The sequence below is a fragment of the Triturus cristatus genome, chromosome 8 (genome assembly GCF_964204655.1).
Source record: "Triturus cristatus chromosome 8, aTriCri1.1, whole genome shotgun sequence".
Classification (NCBI taxonomy): domain Eukaryota; kingdom Metazoa; phylum Chordata; class Amphibia; order Caudata; family Salamandridae; genus Triturus; species Triturus cristatus.
This window is the reverse complement of record NC_140591.1, coordinates 138,101,243-138,124,040: the sequence shown is the minus strand read 5'-3', so window position 1 is coordinate 138,124,040 and position 22,798 is coordinate 138,101,243. Positions and strand designations below refer to the sequence as shown.

At 47.8% G+C, this 22,798-nt stretch overlaps 1 long non-coding RNA gene across 1 annotated transcript in view; it reads right to left on the bottom strand.

Annotated features, from left to right (window-relative positions):
- Nucleotides 1-20,178, bottom strand: part of LOC146801690 (uncharacterized) — a 127,127-nt gene extending 106,949 nt beyond the window's left edge. Inside the window, exon 1 of the long non-coding RNA XR_014967646.1 lies at nucleotides 20,046-20,178. This is a non-coding gene — a long non-coding RNA (uncharacterized LOC146801690). The remainder of the gene's footprint in view (nucleotides 1-20,045) is intronic.
- Nucleotides 20,179-22,798: the final 2,620 nt, after the last annotated feature.

Here is a 22,798-nt window from a genome sequence, read left to right as displayed (position 1 = left end):
CTTGATTCCGGGCCAGGGAAGACATGGCTTGGCAGTTCGGGCTGGACTGTTCCCATGAGGCACAGGGTCAAGACTGATTTGCATATGGCCATGTCTAAACTGGGGTGGTGTAGTGGGCAAAAGAACGATCGATTTAACCCAGATCTCTTGACTGGGGGAGAATGTCTGCATTGTCAGCATTCCGTCCATCATTTGTTTGTTGTAACGCATCTCAAAATTGAGCAACAAACTCATTCAGCTCATCAAGCTTACGGCTATATCTCAAAATGACCTAGATACCATCGATGTATGCATAAAAAAACGAAATCCAATACACAAGTTTAATGTATCCAGTGGAGACATATAACTGCATAAAAAAGAACATGAATAATCCTGAAGAAGGGGTGATAGAAAGTGAAAATATGGGGCATTCAATTACATATTATCTATCAGATTGCAAAGCCTGTAATATTTACAAAATAAATTCAAACCCTTCTCATGTTAAACAACACTGAATTATACCTTAAACTTTCAGAAATCGGTAACACAAAAACAGCTGAAAGCTCAAGCTGCCAGCTTCTGCAAACCAAATCATACCAAAAGAATGTATGAACCAGCATTTCCAAAGAGATTTCTTTTTCATTCTGGAATTTTTGTTGTCTTGCAACAACATTTTACATGGAATTCAGTGTATAATAAGCCTGTTCCTTCCATTGTGGGAAAGAAGGATGTCTTGGCAGACATTTAGTTGATAACTGCATAATATCAACATAAGACATATGCATTTAGTGCTTGTAATAGTAGCTTTAGTTGCTGGATGTTCGTAGTCATAAATGAAGCCACTCCACAGCTAGGAATAAAAGCAATAGTTTGAGGATATACTAATAACTGTCTCCTGATTCAATTCCTCTGACTTACCCCTCCTCTCCTCTTTCTATGTGAACATAGCTCTAGTCAGACAGTGACTTCTGACTCTACTGAAAAAGAAAAATGAGAGGGGCTGTAAGACAGTAAAGGGCAGAGATCTAAAAAGAATTGTATAGCAAGAGGCATGAAGTATAGGAAGACAGGGAGGCGCTAGGTGGCGCACAGCGGAATGGCTGCCTGTGGGTGAAGCTCCCGCAGCCCAGCGGCAAAATCCTGTTAAAAATCCTGCCTGAGAGTGGCGAATCGCTGCCAAAACGAGCCCTGGTGGGGTCCCGCACTCCGCTGCCGCTGCCGGGGCTTTGCCTTGCCCTGAGTACCGCGGCGAGACCGGACTGAAGAGCTGCTGCTGACCGCGCCGGCTGGCGTGCGCTATCGCCTGGTGCGGTGACTGGGGGACGGCCGCCATGCGAGGGCGGTGCTGCACACGCGATCGGAGGGCCTCACTGCACTACGGCCGCGGAGGACCTCCTGCTGCCTTTGCCCTGGCCTGACCCCTCTACCGCGGCGGCGGTTGCGCTGGGGGCTGGTGGAAGGCGCATGCCTTGACGGGGAGTGCTGCAAACGACCGCGGCGACCACGGCGATCGTCCCCCCCGGCCGTTCCTGGGCGTTGCGGAAACGCGGCGCTGCACAGCCTGCCTGGGCGCTGTGAGGACCCATCCACCCCCGCTGTGGCCCCTCTGCTCCCCCGCTGGATGAGAGAGTTTGGGGCCCGGTGAGACCGGCTTCGCTGGCGGCGGGAGCCTGGGACCGGCTCGGCGTTCCAAACCGGGAGGCCTACGTCTGGGAGCGCGCCGAGGCGGCAGCGAACCTGCAGCGCTCGCCATTGGCCTGGAGGCGCTGGATCCCGCTTCCCTCATCGACCTGGTTTCCTTTGGAGAGCTAAGGCTGCTACGAGTGAGTACCTGGGGGTCCCGGTTCGGGCCCCTCTGCCCCCCCCTGTCTGGCTCGAGACGATTGGTGGCCCGGAGTGAAGGAGATCCTGCTGCCTACTGTCGGAGGGAGTTGTGGCCCCGGGTGATCGAGCGCAGCACTGGGCACTGGACCCGTCCCTGCTGCGTGGTCTCACCCCCTGTTGGAGAGGGTTGACAGGTGCTCGTGAGGAGATCACGGGGCGCGTGAGCCCGGATAGCTGGGGCGCTTCTGCCTCTGCGGAGCTGCGTTCCCCCCTTGGTTCCCTCGTGACCCGGCCATCCCGACTATATCCTTACCTTTACTGGGGTCTGTCAGTTGGTGTCGCCATGGGGAAACCGGACAGCCGCCAACCTCGCCTCACCTTCGAGTCGAAAAAGACCACCCGGTCCCAACCGGAAGCCGGCGCGGGGGGCTCGGCACCAGTGGACGCCCAGGCGGGCGACGACGTCAAATCCATCCTGCTGGATATGCGGCAGAGCCTGGCGACCATAGTGGACAAAATGGACTCCATGCAGTCCCGTATGGACTCAATAGTGCACAAGGTGGACAGTCATGGAGAGCGAATCTCAGAAACGGAGCGGCGTGTCTCAGATACCGAAGACCGCACGACACAACTATCGGACACCGTAGCGCGCATGGACAAAGTCCTTCTCGTGATAGCGGCCAAGAATGAGGAATTAGAGGCGCGCAGCAGGAGGAACAATGTTCGCCTACTTGGCATACCGGAGTCGACCCACACAGGCAAGATGGAGGACTATGTGGAGGGCCTACTGCGCGCGGTGGTGGGGACTGACTCCCTCTCCCAGCAGTTCATTGTTGAAAGGGCGCACAGATCGCTGGCTCCGAGGCCACCGCCGGGGGCCCCCCCCCGCCCTATCATCGCCCGTTTGTTAAATTTCCGGGACCGGGATGCGGCGCTTCGAGTGGCGCGGGAGAAGAAGTCCCTCTCGTATGACGGCGTTACCTTTACTATATTCCCAGACTTCACTCCAGTGGTCCAGGAGGAGCGGAAAAAATTCATCCAGGTTAAACAAAAATTGCGAGCTGCTCAAATTGACTATGCGTTGCTCTACCCTGCTCGACTACGCATCACCCACCAGGGGAAGCAAATTTTCTGCACTAAACCCCAGCAAGCTGAGGAATTTTTGAAGCGGGTCAAGAGGCGAGATATGGATGGCCCGGCCTCGCCGGCCGCGGAGTGACAACGCAGGATCGTTGACCTGATGCTTCTGTGGCGGATGATTGACAGTTGGTAAGCTGATGCAGATGTATGCTGCCACGGACCATGATATGGGGACTTAAGGACCTGGCTGCGCTGTGGGTGGGGGGATGTCACCGGGGCCCTACCTCCTTTTACCGCGCACCTGACTCTCAGGACATATCACCTCGCTGGGCACTCCCTGTCCCTGGAGTGGGCTCGGTCCCTGGCCGAGCGCAGTCCTGTGGATCGCGGAGACACGGTGTATCCACCTAGACTGACCTCCGAAGGGTATTACCCCATTGTTTTCCTGTTTAAATGTTAATCCCTAATGGTGTTGGCCATAGAAAGGGTTGGTTTTGGGGTGGGGAGGATGGGGACTGTCCAGATGGCATGATTGGGATGCTGCTGTGGGTGGAGGGCGGAGGGGGGGGTGGGAATTTTTCTTTGCGGTTTGTTAGTGTTAATTGGTGTGTTGAAGTGTTTGCATTATTTCTTCTGCATCCTTTTAGGGGCGGTGGTGACATTGGCTTACTGATTCTGAGCACTGTTAATCCTTATGGGTGATCCACAGACACGCGGGGACTTTACTGGGCAGCTTAATTTTCTGACCTGGAATGTGCGGGGGTTGGGGGACCCCAGAAAGCGTAGACAGATCCTGGCGTACCTAGATAGACATCACATTAATGTGGCCTTCCTACAGGAGACGCACCTGGACCCGTCCAGGCCGTCACTGTTTGCATCTAGGTGGGCCATGCACCGTTCCTTCTCCTCTTATTCCACCTACTCTCGGGGAGTCGCAATTCTTATTAAGAAACACACCCCCTTTGTGTGCCTGGGTGAACTGACTGATAGGGAGGGCAGGTATTGTATTATCTGGGGTCGCATTGGTATGGACACGCTCACACTGGCGTGTTATTATGGCCCCAACTCGGATGATCCGCAGTGCCTTCGGGCGCTCTGGGGGGAGATCCTGGACATAGGCTCCACTCACCTGATTTGGGGAGGAGACTTCAATGTTGCTATTGATCCCATGAGGGACAGGGCAAACCCCAGCCCTCAACACTACTCTCGCTCACAGGCATATGTTCATGACCTTCTTACTGAGCGCCATCTGTTGGATGCATGGCGCTCTAGGCACCCGGCGACAATGGAGGGCACGCACTGGTCGGCCGCACACGCCACATGGGCAAGATTGGATTATTTCTTGATCTCCCCAGGCCTTGCTCCCACGGTCTGTAGGGTGGAACACCTGGCACGCACGTATTCCGACCATGCCCCGGTACTGATGGGTATGGAGCTGGTTGATCTTGCTGGCTCTCCGATGTCCTGGAGATTGCAACCTACTGCCCTGCTGGATGAGGTCTTTCGCTCGGAGATTGCACAGGAAACCGAGAGCTTCTTTCAGCGCAATGGTGGGACGGTGGATAGTGTCGCTGTAGTCTGGGAGGCCTTTAAGGCTACCATCAGGGGACTGTGCATTTCGAAGGGGGTGGGAGTCCTCAGGGACCTCCGTAAGAGCCTTAGCAAACTGGAAATCGCTCTCCGGGCCTTGGAGACCGCCCCTGGGTTCCCCACTGATGCGGAGGCGCAAGCCAAGTTCCGTGATCTCCTGTCTGACTATAAAGCCACCGCGGACAGGGAGGTTCGGTTTAGGGGGAAACACTTCCAAGCACGTAGGTACGGTGAGGGAGAACGGCCGGGTAAATTCCTAGCATGGGCGATACGACCGCCCCGTTTCAACAACCACGTACTGGAGATCCATGGATCTTCGGGGGCGCTCCACAGGGACACCCAGTCTATATTGCAAACGTTTGTTGCCCACTACACTGCATTGTACTCCTCTACCCATGCGCACAAGCCGGAACTGGACAGATATTTTGAGGACATCACACTAGGATGGCTTTCTGATAGACAGCGCCGGTTCCTCATGGCTCCTCTGGGGGTTGACGAAATTCGGGAGGCCATAATGCAGATGGCCTCGGGGAAGGCCCCGGGCCTTGATGGCCTCCCGATAGAGTTCTACAAGTCCTACATTGATATCCTTGCCCCGATTTTGAAAGAGGTGTTTGACGAGGCTCACACCCTGGGGAAGCTCCCCCCCTCCATGAGAGAGGCACTGATTACCTCCCTCTTAAAGCCGGGCAAGCCGGCGACGTCCCCAGACTCGTATCGGCCCCTGTCCCTCCTTAACTGCGATGCAAAGATCCTTGCTAAGACCCTGGCTAATCGCTTGTCGCTCCTCATGGCGGGACTGGTGCTCCCGGATCAATCGGGTTTCATACCCGGAAGGGCGACGTCGCATAACTTGCGTACACTGTTTGCGACCTTGCAGAATGTGGATCCCAGCCTACAGATGGTGGCGGTATTCTTAGATGCTACGAAAGCGTTTGATTCCTTGGAATGGGATTATCTGGTGGCTGCACTGACTCACATGGGTTTTCCCCTGGTGTTCCTGGGCTGGATAGCTATTCTCTATGGAGGTCCGTGCGCCAGGGTCCTGGTCAATGGCAGGGTGTCCGCACCCTTCGGAATTGCACGAGGGACCAGACAGGGGTGTCCACTCTCCCCACTCTTATTCGCCCTGGCGCTCGAGCCTCTAGCCTCGCGACTCCGACAGCACCATCAAGACCGCGCGCTGTTCTGTGAGCAGAGACAGATATTGCTGTCGATGTATGCAGACGATATCACTCTGTACGTGCGGGACCCACAAAATAACTTGAACCCTCTCCTCCGGGAATTCTTGAGATATGGGGAAATGTCGGGAGTACAAATCAATTGGTCGAAGTCTCAGATTTTCCATCTTACTGATGGTTCCCAGACCTTCCCGCTCGACTACCCCATAGAATGGAGTGAGTCCGATGTCAAGTACCTAGGCATTAGGATCTCCCGAGACAGGGAGGAGCTTATGCGGATGAACTACGGCACGACGTTGCTGCACATCTCCTCTTGTGTCGACCGCTGGATTGCGCTCCCCCTGTCGATGGCTGGACGAGCAGCCCTGATTAAGATGGTGGTGCTTCCTCGGCTCTTATACTTGTTCATGAATATTCCTTTTCCCCCGAGCAGGCACTTCTTTACTCGTTTGAGATCTGAATTGATACGTTTGGTATGGGGTGGGAAGAGGCCCCGCTTGAGGTGGGCTATGATGACTTCTCCATACTCGTGCGGCGGATTCGATATACCGGACCTGGAACTGTACTATCTCTGCGCTCAAGCGCACTATGCTTACTACTGGTTCCACCCGATCGCTTTTATGCCCCAGCTCGCAGCGGAGGACTGGCTAGCAGCGCCCCTGCCCCTGTCTGGCCTACTGCACAGTGTGCTCCCGTACTCCACTGCCAACTATAATGCTCTGCAGGGCACGGTGAGGGCTTGGCTGGAACTGTCGAAGCGAGTGGGAAGTCCGCTCCTGTACTCCCCTCTTCTCCCGCTTTCTTATCACTCACAGCTTCCTCTTCTCCAAGAGAAACTGTTTCAGGATTTGCTCCGCAAGCTGGGCTTCCATAGATGGGGAGATCTGTTTTCGGACGGGACCTTTCGTGACCAGGGTAGCTTCTTTGACGGTCACACGCCAACCCCCCTGGAGCTTTTCACCTACCTTAGACTGCGGCACGGCATGAAGACCATCTTGCCAGATTTCCCGTCTGAGCCTGACACCGTGGCTCCCTTGCACGGGGTCCTTCAGGCCACTTCGCCCTCTCATTTAGTTTCGATACTATATCATGCAGTCCGCTCTGATGCTACACCTGACGTATCCCGGGCACGTGGGGAATGGGAGCGAGAGTTGGGGCTGGACCTCGGGGATGACAGGTGGACCTACTGCTGTTTGCAGACGGCACAGATCTCGGCGAGCAGTAGACACCGCATTATACATTTTAAATTCCTGAACCGTCTCTACTGCACCCCGGCCACCAAATACAGATTTCAGCTCCAGGACTCGGACAACTGTGAGAGATGCCATGCCCCCCAGGCAGACTTCCTACATCTGTCCTGGATATGCCCCACTATCCAGAACTACTGGACGCAGGTGTGCTCCGCCATTTCACAAATGACAGAGCTGCCCTTCGCACCGGACCCCATACAGGCGCTACTGGGATACACCAAGCCTATCCCACGGGCGAGTCGCAAATTCGTTACGACGGCGTTACTGCTGGCGAAGCGACGCGTAGCTTGTCGGTGGGGACGGGGACGGGCTCCGAAATTTAAGGAATGGCTCAGGGACCTGGTGTACTGCCAGGAGCAAGTACTGACATACTCCGAACTGCTCCCTGACCGGTCCCGCCCCGCCGATATCTGGGGACCATTACAAAATTACTTATTGCAGTATCCGGAGGCTCTGACAACAGACGCCCCTTCCCTGACCGATGCTGGCCCGGACCCTACCCTCACTGATGGAAATCCTACATAGGGGAGGCTGTGTGCTACTGTGGACATGTGGGAGGTGGGTTGCGGCTCTGGCGGCCCCTCAGGGCCTTTCCATCAAGATGCTCCAGGGCGCGAGTACTGTCTGTGAGTGTATGTTATACGAGCCCGTTTGACCGAGGGCGCACTGCGGGGGTTGGGTAGCGCATGGCTTGCCTCTGCTTGAAGGGACCCTTACGCCCCTGCCAGGTGTTTATAATGTGTGCTCTGTATACAGGTTGTCAAAACTTACTCTATGGTACACGATTGCTCAATTGTTCCCTGCGACTACAATGGATCTGACGTTAATGCGATATGAGACTTGCACTGTCACCTGACCCTGCTTATGGATGTCCCTTTGATTTTGTATGTATGTATTGTCATGACATAAAACTTTCAATAAACAAAGTTTAAAAAAAAAAAAGTATAGGAAGACAGAAGGAAGAGATCAAGGGAAAGGTAAGGTTTTATAGTGAGGTGGAAAGACCTAGAAAACGAAAGAAGGAGATGAAGAGAGAGATAGAGGGTGGGGTGCACAAAAGGGTGAGGTACAGAAAGTGGTATGGTAGAAGTTAGATAAAGTTAGAGTTAGAAAGGCGGAGGTAGTGGTAAAGAGGTAGTAAAAGGTGTACAGAGAGATACAAGGCAAAGTGAGACCAGACAGAAAGGAAAGTGGCATAACAGGAAACAGCATAAACATGCAGGTGATGGTAAGAGGGTAGTTAGGCAGAGAGAACTGTAGAGACAAGGGTTGAAGGGTAGAAAGAGAGATGAGGTGAGGCAAAAAGAGGTGAAATAGAGAGAGAGCGACTCTTGGGCAAATTACCTACAACTGTCTCAACTGTGGAACTAGATGTTCTGATAAGAAGAGAGATGAGGTGTAGACAGAAAAAATTGTGATAGTGGCAGTATGGGTTAATGAGTGCGTTTACAGAGTGGTGGAGAAAGGGGACTGGGCCTCCGACCAGCTCTCAGGAATTCTGTGGTGTAGGAGTTACAGGAGGTACCAGAAGGGCTTCTTGGCCCACAAGGTCCCTCTGCAGTAAAGTGGACTTCATCGTCCAACCAGTAGAGTACCAAGAGGCACGTTTACAGAGTGGTGGAGAAATGGGGCATGGCCTCCCAAGACCTCTTAGCATTCCCACTGTGTGGGACTTACTGGAGGTAACACGAGAAGTAGTTGCCCCCCGAGTACGTCCTTGGGGGCAAAGTACCCCTCCTTTTATCTCCAGTAAGTCCCACACAGCAGGATTGCTGAGTTCTGATAGCAGGCCACACCCACTTTGTCCACGCTCTGCAAACATGCTTCCTGGGGGGCTCTTGGTTGGGGGATGAAGTCCCCATTGCTTCTGGGGATGCTTAGAGGCCACCTAGCCTACCTGTTACCTTCAGTAAGCCCCACACAGTGAGATTGTTGAGAGGTGGTCGGAGGCCACGTCCCCTTTCTCCACCTCTCTTCAAACACACCTCCTGGCACGCTCTTGGTTGGGGGATAAAGTCCTCTTGCCTCTTGAGGGTACCTGGGGGTCAACTAGCCCTACTTTTACCTCCAATAATCCCCAAATAGTTGGATTGCTGAGAGGTGGCCAGAGGCCACGCCCCCTTTCTCCACCAATCTGCAAACGCGCCTTCTGGTGCACTGCTGGTTAGGGGATGAAGTCCACTTAAGTCCTAAGGCCCTCAGGATGCAATGGGACCTCATCCCACTACCAGTAGTGCACCAAGATGCATTTTTGCAGAGTGGTGGACAAAGGGGGCATGGCCTCCAAAGACCTCTTAGCAATCCCACTGTGTGGGACTTACTGGAGGTAATATGAGGGGTAGTTGGCCCTCAAAAACATCCTTAGGGGCCAACTACCCCTCCTATTACCTCCAATAGTTGGCCCTCAAAAACGTCCTTGGGGGCCAACTACCCCTCCTATTACCTCCAGTAAGTCCCACACTTAGGATTGCTGTTTTCTGATAGAAGACCACGCCCCCTTTGGCCATCACTCTGCAAACGCGCTTTCTTACGTGCTCTTGGTTGGGGGATTAAGTCCCCATCGCTGCTGGGGAGCCAACTAGCCTACCTGTTACCTCCAGTAAGCCCCACACAGCTGGATTGCTGAGAGGTGGTCGGAGGCCACGCCCCCTTTCTCCACTGATCTGAAAACGCGCCTCCTGGTGCACTGCTGGGCGGAGGATGAAGTCTACTTTAGTCCTGAGGCTCTCAGGATGCAAGGGGACCTCATCCCCCCCCAGCAGTGTGCCAAGATGCATGTTTTGCAGAGTGGTGCAAAAAGGGGTATGGCGTTCGACCACCTCTCAGCAATCCCACTGTGTGGGGCATACTGGAGAAGCCAGGTGTGCTAGTTGGCCCCTAAGGACCCTCAGCAGAGAAGGGGACTTCATCCCCCAACCAAAAGCATGCCAGGCGCGTTTGCAGAGTAGTGGACAAAGGGGGCGGGGCCTCCGGCGAGGTGCCAGCTTACTTTTTTTCACTTTAGGAAAGTGGGCTGAGTGGCCTCCCTTCCCTTGGCGCTTTTGGGCACGGGGACCCCAACTCCAGGGGCCACCCCATTTTTTTTTATATAACGGGGAGGGGCTGCGCGCCCATCCCCCCACCTCCCCAGGCCAATTTTGGCCCTGAGGACCCCAGAGCCTTTTTTTTTTATCTTTTATTTTTCTTTTTAAGAAAGGGGTGCTGCATGGCCCCCTTCCCTGGGCCAGTTTTAGCCCCGGGGACTCTATCCCCAGGGCCTGCCCTCTATTTTGTTTTTGTTCCTTGGAGGAGGGCCGCGTTGCCCCCCTCCTAAGACCGATATAGCCCGAGGACACCAACCCCAGGGGCATGGCCACATCCTTTTTTTTATATAAAATGGGTAGGGGGTCTGCGCGGCCCCCCTAACCCGGCAATTCCCGGCCCCGTAGACCGCAAACGCCGGGGATTGACAGCATCCTTGGAGACCACAGTGGGAGCCCCAAAGCCCCCGTGGTCCCTGCTGGCTGCCTCCTGCGGGAGACGGCATTGCTTTTGGGCAGAGGGAGCTGCAAACATGTAGCTTCCACTGTCCAAAAGCAATTGTGCTGTGCTTCATGTAAGCGAGAGCATTTTCAATGCTTTCACTTCCAGTAAGCAAAGCAGAGTTTGCTAGCTCCTGCCATGCCATAGCAAACTGCAATGTCCAGGGGGTGGGCATCGCTGGAGCCAGCTCTGGGGTGGCAGTCCCTAGGGCCATTTAGGGCTCCAAGAGGGAGGCCACAAGGCCCCCCTACCACCTAGTTTGTAGCCCTGGTGAGGTGATAGTACCCCAGCACCGGGGGTCCGCAACAGACCCCCGTATTTGTTTTGATTTCTGCCCCGAGGAGGTGGCGGTCCCCGGAGCTGCGAGGGGACTGTGTTGGGGATACTGGAGCTCCCCCACGCATTCTGTTTAATAATTAGCCCCCGGGAGATGGTGGTCCCCAGGGCAGGGGGGGCGCATGGCCCCACACATTTTTTTTAAAATTGCCCCGAGGAGGTGGCAGTCCTCGGGGCTTCTTGGGTGGGGCAGGAGCCCCCACCAAGCATTCATTTTATAAACAAAGCTGGAGGTGGCGGTGCCCCCACATCTCATTTTAACATTGCCCCCGGGACCTGGCTCACCAGGGGACTTCAAGGGAATGAATCGCGGGAGCCCATACCTTGTAGTTTTTTGGGGTTTTTCAGCCGGATGTGCCAATCCAATCCTGATTAATTTTTCTAAAATGCTTTTTTGGGCCCCGGGGGCACTGTGAGACCCTTCTGAGCATGGCTAGGGGTCAGAGTGCTTCTACCCTGCCCCCTTTGTAGCTTTTTTTTACCTTTTTTCTTGTGACCCGGTTCAACTGAGTCACAAGATGGCTGCCAACACTGCCTACGTTGAAGTGTTGACAGTCAGATTGGAGGCTCCAGATCGGGAGGGTTTGCAGATCCTCCGCACCCATATTTGGATATCTGAGAAATATTTATATTATATATATTGAGCAGACTTTTAACAAAAAGAGTGCTTTCTGTACCACGAGCTACCTTTCTGGCAAATTCCATTCAGCAGTTCGGGTTGTAGCCGTGTCTAAAGTTGCCTATGTAGATTAACATGGAAAAAATGGGTTTTGAGATCCTTCCCTTTTTCTCGGCTCCCGCTTGACGAATCCCCCTGAAACTTTCAATACAGCAGCTGACCTGACCGCCCCACTAGCTTTGAAAATTTTGCAAAGATTCGTCAAACGACGCCAAAGATATTGGCAAAAGAAAAAATACTTTTTGAATAGAAACAAGGTCCTAACTGCAGCTACCTATTGGCTACCGCCAGTAGGTAATATATAGATGGAGAAATATTTTTCATATGAAAAATGTTCACAAGGAATAAATGTGTGCAATAATGTAAAGAAAGGGGACCCCCTGTAAAGCAGTATGAGTACCTGGGGCAGGGAAAATATTTTAATTGATTGATAAATGTGTGCTTTTACACATTTATTACATTTATTTATGTGTTTATATGCTAATTGATTTGATAAGGGACACCAATATCATAAATTGGTTTCCTGGGGCTGAACAGATACAAGAGAAGCAACAAAAGAGGGGAGTGAACAGCCCATCTATGGAGCAAGCTTAACCAAAGAGACAAATTTTAAGGGCCTTATGGAAGTGGAGGTGACACTCTTATGTTCTGAATATTGCTACTCAGCTGGTTACATAGCTTTGAGGTCAAGTAGCTAAAGGTGTGGAACCCAATATGCTCCTTATACATATGAGGAACTTTCAAAATAGAAAGAGTCGCAAATTGCATGAGTGTGCACATGTCAAAGAGCATAGAATTCTCAGATTTCTCTGAGCCAAAGAAAATATTCTGCGGCCTAAACAAAGATACTAAACTGAACACGCTTTTGAATGGGTAACCAATGAAGACCTCTACGAGTTTCTGAGATGTATTCATACACAAATTGCAGACTATTCTTACTATGTGATTCTGTGGTCTTTAAAGCACTGCCATAAGACAGTCAGGTATTACCAAATATAGGCAGTTTCTATAGTCCTGCCTGGACAGTACACAAATGACCACTACCTACCATGCTTATATTTAGGAAGAAAGGGCAGACGTTTTCTGATCAGCTGGAGCACTGCAAAACAGCTGTAAGCAACTGGTCTCACCTGTTCCGCCAGAGACATTTTCTGAGTTAAGTACTCCAAGGAATTTGAACCTGTCCTTTGGAGCAGGCATGTGGGGGAAGGAGGTCCCATACAAAGAAGACGATGATCTTGCTCAATATTAAAAGCATGGCCTTCTGAGCATTCAGCTTACCTACTCTGGGACAGCAGTAGGACAGTAACTATGCATTATCACTGACAAGAGGGTATTATCTTCCAGTTTATCATTTGGATATCATCCACACAGGAGGATGCCTTGCACCCAAAGAATCTAATCAGGACCAAAAGAGGGCGGACATAGCTGTTAAACAATGTAGGTGACAGTGTAGTATTTTATTGAATCCTGCATGTCATAGCGGAGGGCGCTTATTTGTTTGGAAGCAGGAAGAGCACCTTGTAATAATTATTCACAAGAGAGGATACCCAGCTTTTGACTGTCTCTCCTACTCTTATACTGCTACTGTAAGCCTCTGAAGAAGGCTTGTATGTTCAACTGGATCAAATCCAGTCGAGAGATTTAAAAGTATCACTCCAACCTTGTCATCCTTGTCTTGAGTAGTTCTAACCTCATCAACAGCAAAACCAGAGATGATTCTCTCTGCCATCCGAGATAAAACCTTTTCAACAGGGATCAAGAATACAATTAGCTTCCAAGTACTTGGGCGATTATTTTGCTACCAACTTTTTGACTGTCTTGCCTAAGGCAGAAAGTAAGATTATTGGTCTGTACATCATCATAGCTGTAGGGAATAGACTAGGTGTTTTTTTAACGAGTGTGGAGATAAGGCCGATTTTCCATTTGTTGTGTATCATCTCAAACAAGAGGCTTGCAATGCCGATTTGTGTTACTGCATTGGTGATAGTAGATGCAAGAGTAAGCCTGAATGTCACATGGCAAGATTGTACAGATGACTGTGACTTAATGCTGGACAGCAAAACTCCTCTTTCAGCTTCTTGAATCTGTAGGAAATGGTGCCAGAAAATATCTGCCTCGTTTGCTACATGCAAAAAAGGCACATTTCTGCATTAATTTCCTGCACTGCTTTTTCCTTGAACCCTACAGTCACATGGAAAACCAAACTCTATCAACCACAACAGTTCTGGTATTCTGAACTAACCAGGACATTCCGTGCTTGTTCTGTAATGAAAGGTTGGCCGCTCATAACTCACTAGGTTGATGTGGACGAGCATCAAGGCCTATCTCAAAGAATATGGTGCATGGTAAAGATTAGGTATAGTACAACACAAATGATAGAACAGCTAAAATAGAGCACTTAGATGCCTTGGCTGGGTGGCGTCTTTTTATAAACTTGGCTTTACAATAAAGGAATATTTGTATGATACGAAAACTGGCAATGGCATCCTTTATGACTCCAGGAACATTCCATTGAGAAGCCAAACTCAACTGAACGAGTCAGAAGAATCCACGTGCGATGTTGAAAATATTTGTGTTGGACTAAGAAACTACAATTGTGTTAATCATATGTACTGATATTTACTTAAATCACCTGAATGATCCCTATTACATGCTCTGTCATTTTGTTTGAAACATTGGGGTCCACAGGCGACTGAACCCATAAAAGGGGGAGCACCACAGTATTGAAAACCACTACTGGAGTATGTGCAATGTGATTGTGCATAAAGCTGCCACACTTTGTATGTATTAAAATACAACATCATTTTGACTGATGTTATTAATAGCAGTCCATTCAGAGTTGCCAGTTTTTTTAAATTGCACAATACTCAAGAAATATCTCAAAATATATCAATATATTTATAGGGAAATGACTAATAGTATTAAACACACATCACCAAACACAATCAGACACTAATACAATGAAAATACCGGCGTAAGACCTGGGCCCCTGGGTGTAACAGTAGATACAGTTTGCCATCACTAAAAATTGCCAGCACTCCAACAACCCTCCTGAAATGACGAAACACATAGGTAACGCAGTGCAGCTCTACTATAAAATAGTAGAATGACTTATAAAACTTTCACTAACATCTAGCATTTATAAATGCTAATTGTGTAGAATGCACCAAAATGTGTCACTTTGATATGGTATCACCATTCTGGTGATCAAGAACAATAAAAGAACACAACAACTAAGCCAAAAGATACAAAGTAGCAAGAACACAAGAGTGTTCTGAAAAATGGGTTAAAGTACCCTGAAGCAACAACTACCTGCTGGTTTAGGATTAGTTTGTGTCAGTGCCTTAGAATGTGGATATTTTACAACCTGAGGAACATACGGAATCAGGGTCAATTGCTTCTTACTGATAGGGGACCTATTCGGATGTTGAGATTTTAAGACCACAGCATGACTGAAGGACAGAGAGATGGGACCCAGTCAGTCAGTCAAAACCACTTTATTTGGTTAATAAAAATCTTAAAAGTACAATGCATATATCAAAATACACTACACAGTAAAAATATCTAAAATCCAATTCATCAATAAATATGGAAGACCTAAAAAGGAAGGATATTACAAAGCCAGATTTCCTTACATCACTTAAAAACCCAGTACATATATAGCAACGAAACACATCAATAAAAACAATTCAGAATCAAATATGCCATCATAGGAACGATAATCATGTAAGCGTAAAAGGTGCTCTTAAAGCGTTTGGCATAGGATACTGTTTTTTCCTAAATCTAACCGCTGCGACTAAAAAACTTGCAATGTTAAATATCTCCTGTGGGTCATTCAGCAGCTAAAGATAGAGTAAGGCAGGTTTGACCTGTATGAAACCTTTTCCCCTTAAAATTGGAAATAAAAACCTCCTACAAATAACGCTGTAATGATCACAGAACATTATAAAGTGCATAGTATCCTGAATCGAGAAATTGTCACAAGTGCAGGGGTCTGAATCACACACCCTACTCCAGCCTTGCAGATTTCCCAAAAAGAAATTAATTAGATTGAAACGGAACCTTGTTAAAAGCAGTCGATGGAAGGCGTGACAATTCTCAAGTAGGGTTCAATCTGGGGCGAGGTTTTTAACAAAAAACAGGCTTTTACTGCAGGCTTCATTAACTCGGTTGCCTCTCTCTCAGCCATCAATAGATTCAGAAGATGTATTTTTACCCAAGCCAAATCCTCTTTTCTTATTTTATCCGGGAAATCAAAAAGATCTGGGCGCCCTAGTTTGTTTAAAGTGTGCTTGACGTAATATAGCCACGGAATACAACTAGCTCGCTCCAGGGCAACACAGTCCGTAATAACCTTGTGATTCAGGGTTGATTTCGACTTAAGCCAGATCTTAAGCCAGCAGAGCACTGGGGCCAACCTCAACAAATCTGACACATAGCTAACCCCTAATTTTTGATGTATTACAAAAGTTGAAGTGGATTGGGGGACCGACAAGAGAGTAGGTAAAAACTTGTTTTCGACTGTCTGTACCCCCTCCGATGGCTTTTAACCCCAGATGGCTGATCCATACAGTGCAATAGCTATGCATTTAGACCTGTAGATGTTGAGCATGGCTTCAATAGGCCTGCCCCCAATCGCTGTGCGATACCATGGACAGCAGCCGTTGACCTTGCCATCGCATTTATTTTTGCTTTCTGTTGGGGGGCCCATGAACCCCTCTCATCAAATAGTACCCCCAAATAGGTAAAAGAGGTCAGCCTGGTCAGCTGTATGCTTTCACAGTAAAATGTTTTTGGTCTTTTGGGTTTCTGGCCCATAGTCAATGTATGCGATTTAGCTGCACTATCCGCATATAGGAGCACGGCGATAGCCCTATCCTCTACTCGCGGTATATCTAGGCTAACCGAATCCAAAATCTTTCCTGGGTTATTTATGTATAGAGTAAAAAGCAATGGAGCTAAAATGCAGCCCTGACGAACACCTCTACCAGATTTGAATTGCCTTGTGCATTTACCTTCTTGGTTGACCTTCACCCTGGCGGAGAGATCCCTATGTAGGTCAGCGAGGAAGTAAACCAGACATGGGTCTATGTCCATGTCAAGCAGTATGTGCCAGCGCTTAGATTTATTTACCAGATCAAATGCTGAGGAGAGGTCCATGAATGCCAGCTGTAGTATCCCTGCTTTGGCTACTGTGTATTTTCCTGCTATTAAATGTAAATTTAGGCACTGGTCCAGGGTACTCCTTCCACATCTAAAACCATATTGGAGGTTGGTTAAAACCTCATTCTCTTTCAGCCAGTCCATTAACTTGGTTAAAATCACTCTTCCTAAAACTTTAACTGCGGAATCAATTAAGGATATCGGCCTGTAGCAACGTGGGTCCTCTCTCTGGCCTTTTTTTAAAACTGGGATAATAGTAGACAATGACCATGATGATGGGAAACCCAGATGACTTGACACATTGCAGACATTTGTCAGGATTTTGGCCCTGAAGGTTTGATTTTGTTTATATAAGTCAGCCGGAACACCGTCTGGACCAGGGGCCTTATTACTGGTCATTTGCATTATTGCCAGTTCTACTTCAGCTTCGTTAAAAACAATTTTGGGGGAATCTCGATTATGATTTAAGCTTGTAGGCAAATCCAGGATAGCAGTGGCCTCATATATGGTTTCAAAATGAGAGAGCCATTGGGCTTCAGTGGTGTTGCAGTCTAGGGGGACATTCTCTGTACCAGAGAAGAAAGGTTTATTTACAATAGCCCAAATCTAGGGCAATCTTTTATGACCTCCACCGCTAATAAATCGTTCCATGCATCCTCCTTTATTTCATTTTTATGCGTGGTTATAGCGAGCTTATACAGCTTTCTTTACATGGCTATATGTTCCTTATCTCGTGGGACCTGTTTCAAAGCTACAACCAGTTTTCTATGAGCTTCAGAGCAGTTGCTATCAAACCATCTCTCGCCAGTAAACACCATCTCTCGCCAGTAAATCAAGCCATCCTGTATTCTCTCCACCCCTTACTTAACATCTAGTCAATTGACAGGCTAAGTGAGGAAAAAAAATGTTCATTTTAAATTCAGTTTAATGTATCTGCATAGATGGCTAAAATAGAAAATGCAATTAAACTAAAAACTGTTAAAAAAAAATGTTTACAAAAAAATACAAACAAATGGAAAAGGGTTTAACAATTGACCAGGGAAAAAGTTTTAGGCACACATTTGTAGAACTATTTACAAAAAAAAATCGGAATTGAGATCATTAATGCGAAAAAGAGACCACAGAAGGAAGGACATTTTGGGCCAAAAAATGCAGTCCTTCTGCTACACTGGCACTAACCAAAAAAAAATGTTTCTACAGATTTAGAAACTGAGGACAAGCTCCTGCAAACAAAGGACTGATATAAGGTACAGCTGATCAAGCTACAATGGCTTCCATTTCAAAGCCCCATCCGTTCGCACCAACCCCCTCATTTTGTTTCATGTTTGTCTCGGCCTCCTTCGGCGAACAGCTTGGAAAAGCATTCCGCACTGTGTATACTTCCAATAAAAACAGAAAGAAACTTGAGAAAATGCAAGGTAAGGAGCGCGACTTCCCAGTTCCTCTCCCGGCCTTCGCCGACTCTTTTCAACTAGCTTTACAGTGGGAGCCCAGGCCAGTGGGCTTAGTTTCATCGCCACCGATCTGCGAGAGGCTACAGTAAACAGCGATGTGTGTGCCCTCTGCAATAACATTTTAGGCAGGCTAGATGGCTGAGGTGGCAACCAATTAAAAAAAGTAAGTATTATATAAATAAATATAGACACACATACATACATGTATATACATATATATCATACACAGTATGGAAATAATAGCCCACCTGTGCCCGTTTTAAAGGTTTACGATTTCAAAAGCAATTATTTAAGATACACCTGAAGTCAAGATAGTATCGCTTGGAAAAAAACAACCCTCTGACAAGAATGTAAGCAACATGTTGAAAAAAATTCTGCAGAACTTTTTTCAGCGCGTTCGTGTGTGTGGGTCGAGCAGGTGCTGTTATGTCAACACATGAAAAGCCGGCATACCTTTCGACTGCTGCTAGCCCACTTGGCACAGAAATGGAACTGCCTATTGAGCAGAGCAAGAAGAAATAGTCCCAGGGGCTGGGAGAGGAACCTGTTGGCTGCAAAAATGTTCTTCTTCAGTTGTGGAGAATGACTCGTGACAAATGTATTTTAACAAGAAATTAAACTGAATCTGAATCTTGAATGCCAGCCCGGAGACCTTGGCAGAAGAAGCAGAGACATATTGCTTCACAATTCTAGCTTGCGCGGTCAGAGGCCTACAAGAATATACTGTATATACAAAAGAAACAAGTACAAGACGTCCGGCATTTTCCTATATACAGAATTTGTTAATGCAAAAAATAGAAAGGGTGTTTACATTACTCTTTCCCTACATGCCTCATCTTATCCGCCATCCATTTTATATAAAATGCGTGAGCAGTCTTCCAAACAGTTTATGTAACTCTCTCCTCTCGGCCCTGCTCTGCGCTCGCCTTTCTAAAACAAAGCAGCAGCATTCTTCTGAGATCCCGGGGACGAGAAAAGAAAGCTCATTTTATTAAAGATCTGTTTCATTCTGCCTCAGAACCAGTATCAATGCCACGTCTGATGGTGGCCTGAACAATCTGTGCCGCTGCAAAAACACTCGGGAGATAAAGCAAGAAAATACTCTCTGATACAAACCACAGCAGTAAATACAGGATGCTGTGCAACATCAACACGACAGATTGCCTGTTTATACTGATATACAGTGATATATGGCTACACATATAAAGTTGCCAGACAACATCTACACAATCCAAGCAAATATTTATGCGTTTCTATATGTGTTACAACCAGCAAACACATGGCATCTGAGGTCCTCTCCAGAGAGACTGGGGGGTAACAAAAACACAGTGAAAGCATATTTTCCCTATAATATTTATGTGAGTATCACATTGCCATAACTATTTAACAAGGGCAGAGATAGGAATTTATTTATGTAAATAGGCGCCCCAAAAATTATAATAAAATCGCAGCTCGGTTCAGAAGTATGTACTGGAGGTTGTATAATAGAAATGAACACCTTAAATTGTTACAATCCCAAAAGAAACAACCCCAGGGCAAGGCTTGACAGGGTTATAAAGTTCGACCCACCAAAAAATGGCAAACGCTGAAAAAACAACTTTGTTACTGTAAATAAGAGGCTACATAGCCAGAGATATGGCATATTAAAAATACAACTGACAGCACATGACACAAGTAGAGAAGGTTACTTTTGTCACAAGCCAAATATATTGATGTATCAATAAACTCCTGGAAGAACAAAACACAACTGCTCGCGTCCTTGTTTAAAAAAACAATATTGCAAAACAAGACACAAATCTCTTTTGCATCCTCATCACAAAATTTAGAACTAAAATGTTTTTGGGGGGGGGGGGTGCGGGTAGAGGGACTATTTCTAGATGGCAAACATTTTAGGCTGCCAAACTTGCGATTAACATTTAGGAATGGAGGTGAACAGCTCGGGGGGGAGGGGCTCGTATTTCCTAAAACAAGTTAGCTTGCCTACCTCGTCCCCCAGGGCTGAGTTTCTCTTCCTATAGCCGGAGTCCCCCTGGAAGTGCAGTGTGAGTGGTAATGACCGCCTGCCTCCCTAATGAGTCCATTTTCCTGCTCTAGATGTGTATATACACACACACACTGCAACCTACCTTACAAACCACAGAGACGGGGGGAGAGGCAGAGGGAGCAGCGTGTGTGAGAGGAAGAGAGAGAGAGGGAAAGGCACAACAGACAAAGCCCTCCTACCAGACAGCAGACAGTCCTCCTTCTTCCTCGCTATCTAGCGACCAAAATACTAACTCGAGCTAACGCAGCAGCAACAGGTTGAAAATGCTCCTCGACTAGCGAAAGACGAAAAAAGCTACGCGAGCAGAAGGGCTCCCAAAAGCAGCCGGCCCCACCTTCTTTTATTTCAGAGCTCCACCGAGAGAGGAATGTATTGTTCCAGCCTGCATACATTTAAATCTCATGAATATGCTTATTTATTTATTTACGTTTATGATATCGCGCCATTATATTCACAGTCGCCCTTTACAGAGGGTGTGGGGCTGTTGAAAGGGCAGCAGGAACCGGGGCTGTGACGTTTGTTAATTTGTTGGGACAATGTCGATTTCTACTGGACCGACAGTGGATGGGCGCTTTCTTTCTGTGCTTGTTATCAGTAAAGGCGGACAGGCGTACTGTTAAACAGTATGCCAGGAAGAAATGGCGAGTAAAAATGATATATATACGCTTTTGACGGGCGAGGGCGTGAAACGCGCTTTTATAAACCATGAAGGAACTGTGCAAACTTTGATGTCGTTTTGGCAGTGTTTTGGTTGGCCCGCGTCCCTTTGGAGAACCTGTCAATAAAATGTTTTTGCTTCACGACCAGGCACATTAGAGCTGTAACACCATGTGTGTGGAGTGCAAAGATATCGGAAGGCAGCTTCTGCACAATGACCACTGGTATTTTAAAGTCATGAGCTGTCTGATGAAAAGGCACCTTTCTGTATACAACAAGAGACGAGGGAAGCCGATCTCCCCAGGCCATGAGGTTTTCTTTTCAGCAGCAAATTATAAAGCGGGCCCTCGTCGAAACCACAGGCTGAGAGGGTGTGTCTCTCGCCACCGCTGTACTAATTGCTGTGCGTGTGTCTGAACAGGTGCTATGCATAGAGTACATAGCATTACAGCAGGACAGATATAAATACTACAACCGTAAAGGAGTATTAACTAATGAAAGAGCAGCCAAAGCAAGCAAGGCGTGTCGTTTTAAGACGAATTTCCTTTCATATTCCACACAAAACAGACCCAAACCCCCAAAATGCAAACTCTTAGTAATACTGCATCGATGCACATTTTATCTTGAACACATATAAAAAAAGAATATTGTTTTTGTTTCTCTCACACGATTCTCAATTTAACAGGTCATTTTAAAATGTGGCTTTGATTTTAGATCTAATTTAAAAACAATTTTACTGAATCATTTATTTAACCCGCACAGAACATGCTCACAAGACAATACAGCATCCAGGTACAAGATAGGTGATACCTTATCCTGAGCCCACAGGGACTATGGTACGACCGTTCCCATTGCAACAGAAAGATAACCAGCACGAGACCAGCACGCCGCTGAGATATCCCATAGGGATCTCAAATGTAGCGTATCAGATTAGGCCCTACTATGACCAAATCCCTAATTCAGAGGGTAAGCGGTAATGTAGCAGGTTGTTGTAGGTACCATGATGCCCAACACATATCACGCTATCACAAGTAAATCACAACAAAGAAGCCACGAACAGACTCTTGGGAAATCAGGGGCCCTCCAGTGGGACAGCAGAGGGAAGCTTCAGATCACCTTAGTACAAGTTGTGTAGAAAACAATGTAAATGTCTGAGAGACTGTGACAACTAGCCTGGTGAACAGTATTGCTGTATCCTCATTAATTCTAAGCACTAAGAACTTCCAGGCGAAGGCTTGCAGGGAAATCAAGTTACAAAACACAGGGTACCACACTTTGCATTAAAGTGTCTACTTAGATTTGGCACATAAAGAAAGCATGGAGAGCATCAGACAAGCTTCAGAGGCCACCAAGAGCAAAAACCAATAGTGCCCGACTCCAAAATTCAGAGCAGACAGGTTGAGAAATAGACTCAGCATGGAAAACCCTCATATCCGACTCAAGGGCTCCTCAGAAGAGTCTTGAGGCAAGCCTCTGGAAGCACCTCAGGAAGCTAGCACCACTCGACCTTTATCTATCAATCAATCAGGGTTCTGTAGAGTGCGGCTAGTCACCCGTTAGGGTCTTAAGGCACTGGGAAATCTTTAAGAAAGACCTTTAGGAAAGTCCTGAAGGATGGCAAGTGTTCATTGGATCGCAGATCAGGGGAAAGGGCTTGTCTGACCCTTGGTAATTCCGGGCAAGCACAATTGAAGGATCTGTTAAAGAAGAAGGCCACAGGTCTCACTGAACCTCTAGCATTTGTTCCCCAGACAAATAATTGATGAAATATAATAAAGGAATACAATAAAGTGAATTTAAAGATATACAGGATTATGGACTCTTTAATGGATGGGTCCATAGTGTTAACACCAACCAGGTTTGTACTATTCAAATATTTTACCTTCTGACTTTAGTCTTTTAAGTCCTAATCCACCACAGTACACTTCTAAAGCCTTCCAGTACCTCAGAACAGGCAGGCAAAGACTCACAGGGTTTCAGATAGAAGCCAACAGCAGGGTCCACTCATGATACATTTATCACTGCTCAGCAGGAAA